At 40.4% G+C, this 12,144-nt stretch overlaps 1 long non-coding RNA gene across 1 annotated transcript in view; it reads left to right on the forward strand.

Annotated features, from left to right (window-relative positions):
- The window catches only part of LOC143839076 (uncharacterized), a 137,360-nt gene that overhangs the window by 101,390 nt on the left and 23,826 nt on the right, over positions 1 to 12,144 (forward strand). The window contains exon 2 of the long non-coding RNA XR_013231587.1: positions 8,141 to 8,305. This is a non-coding gene — a long non-coding RNA (uncharacterized LOC143839076). The remainder of the gene's footprint in view (positions 1 to 8,140; positions 8,306 to 12,144) is intronic.

Consider the following 12,144-nt stretch of genomic DNA (forward strand, 5'->3'; position numbering starts at 1 on the left):
TACTGGAATCCCTGTGGGTTAGGGATCTCCTTAACGAGACTGGCAGATAATGAGTGCAGTCTACCCAGCTGGAGGCCAGGAGATCATAGCCAAATGGCCTAAGGGTACCAAATTGAGGTGGATGCCTGGTGGGCCCCGCAATGTTCACTTCCCTGGTGAGGGATTCCAGAGGCATTTCCGGATGGGATGGAGCAGGGCTCACGGCATCCAGAGATCTTCGGGTTAAGCAGCTGGACGGCTGAGGGGTCAGGCTTCCTTACTGTGCTGGGCTAACCCTTTGAGGTGGAGGCATAATAAATGGCTATGGCTATATTAATGCCAATACGAGTTGCGTATTCATTGGTAGTAATGCCACCCTGCTAACAAATTAAAATTTCATGGATAAGAAGAATCATTCAAAATGAATGTGCTGCCAAAACTACACTTTCTGTTACAATTGTTATCCATTTACATAAAGGAGAGAATTCTCAAACAGTGGCAGAGACAAACCCATTTACATAGGATGAAAAAAAAAACTAATAAGCTTCAAAATATAATGTTGAGAAAAAAGAGGAGGATTGGCAGTCCTAAATATGGTTTACATGTCAGAATTTATTTAAGTCTCTAAGAAGTCTACCACAATGAGAACACAAATAAAAATGATTTTTAAACATATGATATGATGATAAATACTCAGGGGGAAATCAAATTATGGCAAAATATCAGAGATTAAGTGATAAATGTTAAATGGCTTCAATCAGCTTCAAGATTAAAGAAGATCATGATGAACACTGAAAAGAGTTCTAAAAGATGCAACTGAATTTGAACAGCTGATTATAAAACAAAAGGAGCATATACTATGGCTGATATATAATATTTTAGTCCAACTATAAACAGAATAAGTGAAAAGGTCTGATTAAATAAAATAGAAGCAGAATAAGAATTTGTTTAATATTTATTTATTTATTTATTTTATATTTTTATTTATCCCCACCAGTTTGGCTTGTGGCAGTTTATAGCAAAAGATAAAATATAATGTAACATAATAAAATACAATATAACCCCACAATGATAATAACTAAAATGGTGGTAAATTAGTCTAAAAACTCTCTCACACTCCCTAATCCATCCCCAATAACCACCGTCATCCTTGGAGAGAGACTGTGCCCAGTTATCAAGGCAGTATTGCTCGCAGGGCCTATAAAGGGAGAGTTAGGAACCTAAAGGTTGAGTTGCAAAAAAATTTTTTTTTAATTTTACAAATATTTATTACATAAAGTGCACTAATTCTACATATTAAAAACATAATCATCATAATTTAAAAACAACAAATGTCTAACCGCACATGAAATAGACCAACACAGAATGGACCAAACACATTTCGACCCTGAGGGGTTTTCCTCAGCGGTCAAATTATTGTGAGGAAAGCACTTATGTGTAAAATCAAAGGGCTTGCTGGGAGGCAAAGAAAAATCTGTTAGGTACTGCTCCAACTAATCTTTCTAATGTAAATGTATCTGATTTGGAGCCTACCTTCTAAAATATGCACCCCTTGAGACCACCACTCTCAGTTTTTGCCCAGCTCTAAATCATGAGTGCATTCCCATGTGTGTCAGAAAAAGGTTTGTGTACCTCCATCGAGCCATTTAGAAATCCTGAGGAACAAGCCCCATAGATTCAAGTACTTAATAAGTATCCTGCTATTCTTCTTCAGAACTCTGCACCTCTTCTTCTTAATATAACATGACATAGCCAACTGGAATTAAGAAGATGGTTAGTATTAACGTGTTTTCAATCAACTTTAATGGGCTTAGCAATATCATGAAAATAAATTAATTGCTTAGAAACCTTAACAAAGATAAACCAATGTTGACTTTTGTACAGGAAACTCGTGTTACGAAAAATCACAGAACTAAATTTAATATGGGATGGATTACCTACCAGTTGGATGCCCCTGGCATTTCAAAAACTAGGGGTTTCTCAATTTTAATATCAAAGGAGGCAAATAGAGACCTTGGAAGGTTTATCTTTGTTAGAGGTAATAGTTAAGGGACTGATTACACTCTTTGTGCATTATATGCACCCAGTATTAATCAGATATTCTTCTTGAATATCTGTTTAAGTTGGAAAGCTTCACAGTAGGAAATGTAATTATTGTAGGAGATTTTAACAATATAACCTTAGATATAGCACAATAGCTTGAATAGCTTATGGTGTAAATGGGCATAAACTCTAAAATTGTACAGGATTTTAATTCAATAGGTGCTTGGAAATTTATTAACCCAACCTTTAAAAATACATTTTCATGGCTATTCTGGCATCTATATTTAATACATTAAATTATATTCATCCAAATCAGTGTAGATTTATACTGATAATATCAGTACATTTATCATTCACCACATGCGTAGTAAGAAACATAAAATAAAGGTTTCTACTAGTTGATGCTGAAAAAGCTTTTGATTGGGTTAGCCATGAATATTTTGTTCTATTATTAAATCATCTGAAGGCAAGTGATAAGTTCATTCTTATATACAAGAGTATTATTCAGGTACAGAAACACAAATATTTATTAACTAGTAATCAAGCCCGCTGTACCTAAAATACAGCGGGCGCGAGGCATGGGAGCCCCCGGCAGTCGCACGTAGCACGGCTGCTGGGGGCTCCCTTGGGCAGCGGCCTGACGCAGTGAGAGACGCTTTGCGCCTCTCGCTGCATCAGGCTGCCAGCAAAGGAGCAACTGCAAGCCACGCTGCGCGCGGCTCGCAGTTGCTCCGGCGGCGACTCGGAGGGACCAATCGGCAGGCGCTTTGCGCCTGTCGATTGGTCCCTCCAATAGTCTGTCCGGAGGAAGGGACCAATCGGCACCCTTCCTCATCCCGAACACATCCTGCCTCCCAAGCCCTTATCGTTTTATTTAGTCTGCGGCACCTGCGGCGCCGCGGGCTGTTTTAAGATGGTTTTTCCTCTAATTCATTCCAACTAACTACTGGAGACAAGATTGCCCCTTTTACCAGTTTTATTTTTATTATATATATTGAACCCTTCTTTGAAGAAATTCGGGAAAGCAAAGGAATTCCAGGCATTCAAATGTATCAAATGCATTTAAGATTGCACTATATATTGATAAAGTTATGTCTCTTTTTCACTGACCAAATCTTTTACAAGAATAAAATGAGGAATGAGCTCTCAGAGCACATCTGACCCCTGACGGAGCTGGTACAGTTCCACAGGACCTGCAAGGCAGCGCTCTTCTGCCAGGCCTTTGGTTAGGGCCAGTGAAATAGTAACATTAGCCTATTGGAAACCTGCCTCCTGAATACACTCTAGTTCCAGGAGAATAGACAGTAGCTGGAACTATTGATGCTGCTAGTTGGAACTAAGATCTAAATTAATCGCTGTTTCAAACAAATTTAATTGTTTTAAAATTCAATTAATGAACTTTTACTACTCTCAAAGGATCAATAAATGGCTATTATCATGATAAATTAAATTCCCATGTTCAGAAGAAATGAATATTTGAATTTCAGTTCTTGGAGGAACAAGCAAAAGTCCACTGCCTATGACTTGCTCATTTGCTTCCTTGGGGTTTCAAGTAAAAACAGAATGTTCCCCTAGATGTATTCCTAAACTAAACTTGCAGGGCTCAATTTGTACCAATTTGTACCATTTGTGGCTGAAAATCAACAAAAAGAGGAATGTGTGAGCTAGAACAACCAATGGCATAATAGTTTGATTTTTACTATATATATTTTTATTACAGAGAAGGGCACTCAAACGTAGCACATGTAGTCTAAAGTGGCACTGTGGGTGAATAGTGTGTGGTTAGATACATGCTACTATATACAAAGAAATGTGTGATTAGAAGGAGTTTATGATTAGATACATGCTACTAGGTCCCTGTCCAAATAGCTTCCATGATGGGAGTGCTCACAGGGATTACTGACACTACTCTGATTAACCTAGAGAGGTTACAAGACCTTCTATTATTCAGAACAGTAGCTGTTCCTAGACAGAGGTAACAAAGTATTTGTAATTCCCATATTTCTGGCTAAGTAGATGCCTTTTAGAAATAAGGAACATAGGACAGCTAGAATCCCATAAGCTTTCGGCACATATTACTCCACATTTATATAAAACAGAGGCAAATTCAATAAGAAGCAACTGTTCTATGAAAAACAAATGTTTCTGGCTACGTATAAATTAACAGACTCAGTTGGATTGCTACACAGCTCAGCGCCAGAGAAAGCTCAGCTAGTGGCAACGTACAAAAGGATGGTGACAGCCGAGAGTAAGAGGATTTTGTACCTTATGTACTCAGAAAGATAAGTGAGGCTATGGGAAGGAAACCGGGCATGTGAAGCCCTTGAGTGGAATTATAAATCTGGAGAGCAAGCAGGTAGGGAGGTAACGGAGTGTTACATTTTATTTTGCATTCTGGTCCTAAATGGGGCAGTTTATTCAAGTAAGTATAAAAAGATATTAAAGCAAGTAGAAAAGTAGAGGGGGGATTTTAAAGCCATAGAACTCAAGTGCCAAGCTATCCAATCTTCGCACATTGTCATTTTCATCACACATTTCCCATATTGTTGTTGTTGTTTTTACAGGATAAGAACTTCAAAGTTTCTCCCTGGAGCTGTTAGTGCAGAAATACTTTTATAAACTCATTCAATTAATGTCTTGAACTAGGGATGTAAATGAGCAATACTTGAACTGAAAATGCTCCATTTATTAATACAAATATAGGGATCTGAATTGCAAAATTAGTGACAACAACGTACAGAAATCTTCAGATCATGTCATTTATTCTGCAGTTTGGTTTTTGGGTTAGGAGTCCATGGAGGTTAGGAGCAAACAATAGAAAGTAACTTCATGAGTACATGTGGAATGGTTAGGGACATTTACTAGTCAGCAGAGGTGTATGCTGATCTCACCACCAAAACAAATGCTTGTGATTTGATTAACATAATCCAATGTTAACAGTGGCTACTATAAACAGTGGCTACTATTAGATTGTCATTGTACTTTTTCCAGGTCAGTTCCTGCTAGGGACAAATGTCTTGCTAGTGTAGAGGTTGGCAGTTATGCAAATGGTGTATTCACACATATCAGGCAAAGTTTTCACATTACTCTTTTATAAAAAATTCAAACCTACCCCATTAATATTGGTGATTTGGGATGATCTTGAATATATATAAGGGAATAAACTATCATGAACATTAAGCCACAGCCAGGTAGCCAATAAAGCTTTGTCACTTCCAGTTCTAGCATTAAAGTTATCTGCTAAAATACCCTTGTCCCCTTGATCCCTGTCCGTCATGGTTGCTTAAGACCAGCGACCCACGGATAGGTGTTCCCATGAGGGAGATTATAAACTTCTCCCTTAAATTGGAAGAATTCCCTCAGTGGCTCAAGGAGGCAGTGGTTTGCCCTCTTCTGAAAAAACAATTGCTGGATCCGCGGGACCCCTCCAGCTACTGCGCGGTATCTCTTTTTGCGTTCCTGGGTAAGGTAGTTTAGAGGGCCGCCGTAGACCAGCTCCTAGCATTTTTGGAGGAAACTTTGGCCCTTGATCCATACCAGTCTGGCTTCTGTCCTGGCCATGGGGTGGAGACTGTGCTGGTAGCCCTGATAGATGATCTTTGACGCCAGCTGGACTAGGGAGCGTCGGCCAGTCTCATGTTATTAGACCTGTCAGCTGCATTTGATGTGGTTGACCATGAGCTTTTGGTACATCGCCTCACTGATACTGGGATTGGAAGGGTGGCTCTTAAGTGGCTAACCTCCTTTCTAGAGAACAGGTCACAGAGGGTCGCTATGAGGGAGGAGTTATCCGACTTCTTTACACTCCCATGTGGGAGCGGTGCTTTCCCCCATGTTATTTAACATCTATATGTGTCCATGGAGGCCCAGGTCACCAAGGTAGCCCGGACGGCATTTCTCCATCTACATCAAACTTGGCTACTAGCGCCCTACCTGTCCCTGGAACACCTGGCCACTGTGATCCATGCAACAATCACTTCTAGGTTAGACTTCTGTAACTTGATCTACGTGGGCCTACAGTTGTCCCTAACCCCGAAGTTACAGCTTGTACAGAACGCAGCTGCATGGGTCCTCACTAAATCATCTTGGAGGTCCCATGTTCAGCCTCTGTTGAAGCAGCTGCACTGGTTGCCAGTTTGTTTCTGGATCAGGTTCAAGGTTTTGGTATTAACCTTCAAGGCTATACGCGGCTTGGGTCCTGCATACTTGAGGGACCGCCTACTTCCTTATGCCCCCTGCAGGGCACTTCGCTGCATGGGTAAGAATCTGCTGATGATCCCAGGACCCCGGGAGGCACGCCTGGCCTTGACAAGGGCCAGGACGTTTTCGGTCCTGGACCCTACCTGGTGGAATGAGCTCCCTGAAGAGCTGTGGGCCCTGTTGGAGCTCTCTGAGTTCCACAGGGCCTGCAAAACAGAGCTCTTCCACCAGACATTTGTCTGAGGCCAGGTGGTGGCCCAGGGGTTACAATCAGGCCCCTCTCCCCAGAGGGGGAGGCCAGTATTAGACTGGCCTGGTTCCGCAGATTGTTTTACCCATGCCCAATTATCCATCCACTCCCTTCTGCTCATCCAGTAGGCCAGTGTGGGAATAGTTATTAATCGCCATCATTATGACTGAGTCATTGTTTATGGGGTTTTAATGGGGAATTTTAATGGTTTTAATGTATTGATTTGTAGTGAATTATTGTGAACCGCCGCAAGCCGGTCTCCGAGAACGGCAGTCATACAAATCGAATAAATAATAAATAATAATATCCATCATATTATGAACAGTCTCTCTCGATTCATCATATAACTTTCATTCACAAACACAGCCACCGATTATTCCAAGGCCACAGATTGCAGCAGTGCAGGGATGCTAGGGCTGGAGGATGGCATCGCAAGATTAGAGGAGGCTGCAATAATGCGATCCTGTCCATGGTTTCCTGCCAGAGCTGAAGGAATCCACTGCTTGGATTGGCTGCAGGGCAGTGGGGTGAATGAGAGGGGGGGGGTTAGATTGCCTACCCCTTTAAAAGGAGCTGCGGTGGCCAGGTTGCATTTTTCTTCTTCCACCATGGCTGCAATTTTTCCCACCCTTCCCACCCTGTATTAATATGATTGTTTAGCAAATTGTACAATATCTCTGTTCATTGTATCCTGTCACATCTAGCATGGAGGCAGATACATTGGGGGTGGTTGAGCTTGTATGCTGCCTTCCCCCCAGATGGGGGCTTCCTTAAGAGACTGCATGAATGTTGAGAGAGCACCATCCTTAGTTCAGTTGTCTGGCTCATACCTATGGATGGCAGGGGCAGTCTTTGTACAGGCAGTTGCCTACAGGACCCCACCTCATCTGCTGCCTCTCAGGTTCTCAGCAAGCATCATGCCCATGTGACACCACATGAGTCTCCCCACACATCTCCAGGCCTTGCTGGGGAGGGACTTCTTTTCAGTCTGCTGGCTGCAAGACAGCTGGATCTTTCCATGCTATGCCATGCTCATTTGTGTTTCAATACAATCTGTGTCCTATTTCTTGCCAAATAATGTTTCTGTGTGTTATGTCATCATTCCACTCCTCAGACTGCCCCTTGCTATGTAATCATATAACCCTCATTCATAATCAATGAATTATAAGTAGTTATAAAACCATTATGTCTTCTATTATGTAGAAATGGTTTCTAACAGTCTTTAAAATGTTCCTGGCTGCTTAGGAGAAACACAGGGCTGAATAAATTCATGCAACACATCCGTGCCCAAAAAAGAAATAATAGACTGGTTTGTGATCACTTTTCTGTGTTTGGGAGAACACAGCTGAGTATTCATCAGGCACTGCTACCACATCTCACATCATTTAAGAAAGCAGCAAGACAGACTAAGTATAAAGAGAAACCCACTGAGTCCACTTGGGTCAAGCACGAGAGATGAATATCAGTGAATTCTGGGTTTCCATTGGCATGTATCATCACATTAGGTTTAATGTGAGCATTATCCTCTCTTGACTGCAGCGCCACCCCAGCTACATCCATAATGATCTCAAATATTTTATATTATCAGGTCTCTGAGCGTTTCTTTATGTTTCTGCCTGTTTTCTATAGCCAAATTATCTCCCTTTTAACTATTATCCCATTTCACAGATCCAAATCAGGTGAAGTAACTTCCTACTGTGGAGACTGGGGTGAGAGCATTACCTTCTGGGAGTTCTCCAGAGGTCATCATTGCACATATTGTGGCCACTAACAGGAAAGCTACTTCAGAAAACTTGGTCCCTGGAAAGATGGCACCCCATGAAGACTAACTAGGTAACTGAGGGTTTTCATTATGATATGGAACTCCATAATGGTTTGGTGGCTGCAGAGCAGGAGTTTGTACTTTCATCATTGCTAGTATTGTATAAAATAGTTCATATTGGGTTTTGCTTAAAAGATTGAGCAGCAGCAGAATAGGTATAAGTATAAAAAATTAAAATGCAAATATTACAACACATGTGCACATATAAAACTTAAAAACATTAATGTAATGACCAAATAACCAAATGCATTTCAGCCCCCCCCCTTTGGGTTCTTCTCCAGTAGTATATTATTTAAATGTACTCATGTGATGTACTAATGTGGACTATAGGGTGGTAAACAATATGAATGGAGAGGCTCTCACACTAATGAAAAGTCTCCAAATATATCTCTTGGAGCCCCCAATTAGAAAATGTATTCTTCAAAATGCTCCCCTTGTAGAAGCCCTCCCTGTTCCTGAGTGTATTCTCACGTGTCTCATGGAATGTTATTACATCACATGATGTACATTACATCACATTATAATAGTCCCTATTATTACATCACATGTAGAAGACCTCAAAGGGAGCTGAAATGTGTTTGATTATTTGGTCATTTGTCCATGTGTCAAAATGGAGTGTGATATACATTGATGTTTTTAAGTTTTATATGTACACATGTACATATAAAGTTTTTAAGTTTTATATGTACACATGTACATCAGCCCTTACTGCTCCTTAGAAGGTCAGATGCTGAAGATGAAATACTTTGGCCACCTCATGAGAAGGAAGGACTCCCTGGAGAAGAGCCTAATGCTGGGAGCGATTGAGGGCAAAAGAAGAAGGGGATGACAGAGAATGAGACAGAGAATGAGAATGAGGTGGCTGGATGGAGTCACTGAAGCAGTAGGTACAAACTTAAATAGACTCCAGGAAATGGTAGAGAACAGGAAGGCCTGGAGGATCATTGTCAATGGGGTCGCGATGGGTCGGACACAACTTCGCACCTAACAACAACAACAACAAATGTACACATGTATTGTAATAAATATTTGCATTTTAATTTCTTATACTTATACCAATTCTGCTGCTGCTCAAGCTTTTAGGTTCCCAACTTGTCCATACATGTTAGATTACTTTTTCCCTTTTTTGTTGTTTCATATTGGGTTTTGCATCATGTAAACCAAAATGTATCCCACAGCATATCAAGAAAGCTCAAAATGTAAAATAAAAACCAATAACTAGATTATTCCACACCAATAAACTAGCTTTCTCCACACTTTATCATGCTTGTAGCAGAAGGATGTTTTCAGTTAGTAGCATTGCTAAGTGCTGACCTGGATGGCTAGGCTAACCCAGTTTCATCTGATCTTCAAAGCTAAGCATGGTTGGCCTTGGTTTGTACTTGAATGAGAAACCAAAGGAAGTCTGGGGCTGCTCAAAGACAGGCTATGGCAAACCATCTCAGAACATCTCTTGCTTTGAAAACACCACAGGAACAGCTGTACTTTCTACCACTACAGCAACACTGATAAGTTTAAAAAGTTGGGAAACACAAATCTAATGACTGACTACATTGTCCTGGTAACTATAATTTGCAGAATATTTTAATCTGACAAATGTCTTACTGAAAACCCAGAACTTGGCCATGAAACAGAAACTGCTGTCTCTCAATAAGATATATCTCTGAAACATCAGAGTAGACTTTGTGGGAGTAAGGTTTCATCTAGGCTGTCTACATCCCATTTTCAGTAACCAGAACCTCAGATGTCACAACATATGAGCTTCTTTTGAAAAAGATGAAACCAAAATTTTAAAAAGGAAGAAATGTTTTAGATGGAATGAAAACAACATAAAGCAAACTGGAATAGGGTTACATTATGAATAAGTGACTCTTCAACACAATTTTTTAAAAATCTACAGATGGGGTATCAAAGATTTAAATAAACATTTTGAAACCCAGTGACTTAGAATTATTTGCTCGGGATGTTAAACCAAAAAGGAAGAGCATACATAGCAGGGTGTTTTTTTGTTTTGTTTGTTTGTTTGTTTGCTAATTACCTGATTGAAACTCTCCACATGTATTTAAGAAAAGCAGAAGCATCCATCTATGAAAGGAAAAACTCATCTCTAGCATCTCCCTTTGGAGAATATATTTAGAGAGATCCTAATAATAATTTCTTATGTTAAGAGTACCAGCTGCATTCTGAGCAACTTTAGCCTAGCTGTCAACTTCAATGCTGGAGATTGTTTCTGTGCTGAAATTGGTTTTCGTTATAAACCCACTTAAAACTCCATGGAGGTTTTCAAACATTGTAACTTAATCTATGAATAATGATTTTGGCAAAAACATGAAACCTCACTAAAAACCCTGAGCCAGAGCAGATCAACCTATTTCTCAGCACAGTTCTGGCCTCCATGGCTCACACCCATACAACTTTCCAAACTTTCCTTTTCAATTAAAAACTCACAGCCTTTTTTAGATAATGTGAGGTTCTTGCCAAGTCTTCTGTCTTGTTTTCCCCATATGTTTTCTCAGCACCCCTCTACCACCACAAATGGCCTAAGGTAGGGAGGGAGGGAGGGAGGAAGATTGGCAGCTAGGCACATATCCCCTACTCTGATTCACTCAGACCCCTACTGGTTCTGGCTACTCTAATGGAACTGACCACTTTTTAATTGTAAATTGATTTTTGTTGTTGTGCCATTGAGAGCACTTCTTCAGTGAAGCAGCCAAAACAATCTAAATGACATGATAAATAACCTAGAGTAAATTGGTGGATAATGCGTTAGGATAAGGGTGCAAAACCCTAAAGGATATTTTGGAAAGGAAGAATTACATTGGGGTCAGGGGACAAGTCTCATGAGACATGCATTTAGGGCATTTCCCCTCCAATTCTCTGATACTGCATGGGGAACAAAAGATGAATACAGATCCTATTCTCCTTCCTCCTAGGTACAGGGCTAGAGGAGCCTGTTCCTATACCCAGACCTCACCAGCATGGGTTATGGAACTTCTCAGTTCTATAACTAAATAACGGGAAGCCTTTTTTCTAGCTTCTTAGATTACTAAATTACTATGGTACAATGGAGAGATTTCCTGTTTATTCCTACCATCCCCCACTGCAATTCCTCATGGGCCCTCAAGATATATACATCAATAAACAGGGTGCAGTGAAGTGAACTGGAGCCAAACACCAACTATAGTGATAGTCCTTTCACTAATTAAACAAAATTTTAAAAATGGTCACTCTTTTTTTCCCTTCCTCCCCTAATCAGTTTGTGCTATCAAAATGCTTCTTGATGCACACACAAGGAAAAATACAAGAACTAATCTCAGATGCCTTCCCCTGCCCTGCCTCCCTCAATGACTTTTGTGAATGCCTTTTGAGTTATGCAGATATCTGTGTCCAGGAGAAGCAACAACTACAGCATCTGAGCTTTGACCTTCTCTCATAACTGTTGTCATTTGTAAAACTGAGCTAGGAACAGAAGATGGATGGCAGACCTGAATGAATGACAGGCATATGGCAAAGTCAGGCTCATATTTTTTTCTGGAAGTCACCTCAGACCTAGAGCAAACATATGAATCGATCTGTCCTTGACATTTCGCAGAGTTACCACCAGCCTTCAGGTGTACTAGGCAGGAGCATATAATTCAAAGATGTCTAAATGTGTTAGGAGACATGCAGGCGCGTTTAGTATCCTCACACAGCAGTGGTAACATGCAGGAACTGCAAGGTAGCATCTGTACAGGCTAATCTATGCATCAATGATTTGATTAATGACTTGTCCTTTGTCCTATAAATCTTGTCACACTGGTAATTTTGTCAAAATGTATGAGTCAGTTTGTAGAACTTCCTTTTGAAGACT

Source organism: Paroedura picta, chromosome 5 (genome assembly GCF_049243985.1).
Source record: "Paroedura picta isolate Pp20150507F chromosome 5, Ppicta_v3.0, whole genome shotgun sequence".
Classification (NCBI taxonomy): Eukaryota; Metazoa; Chordata; class Lepidosauria; order Squamata; family Gekkonidae; genus Paroedura; species Paroedura picta.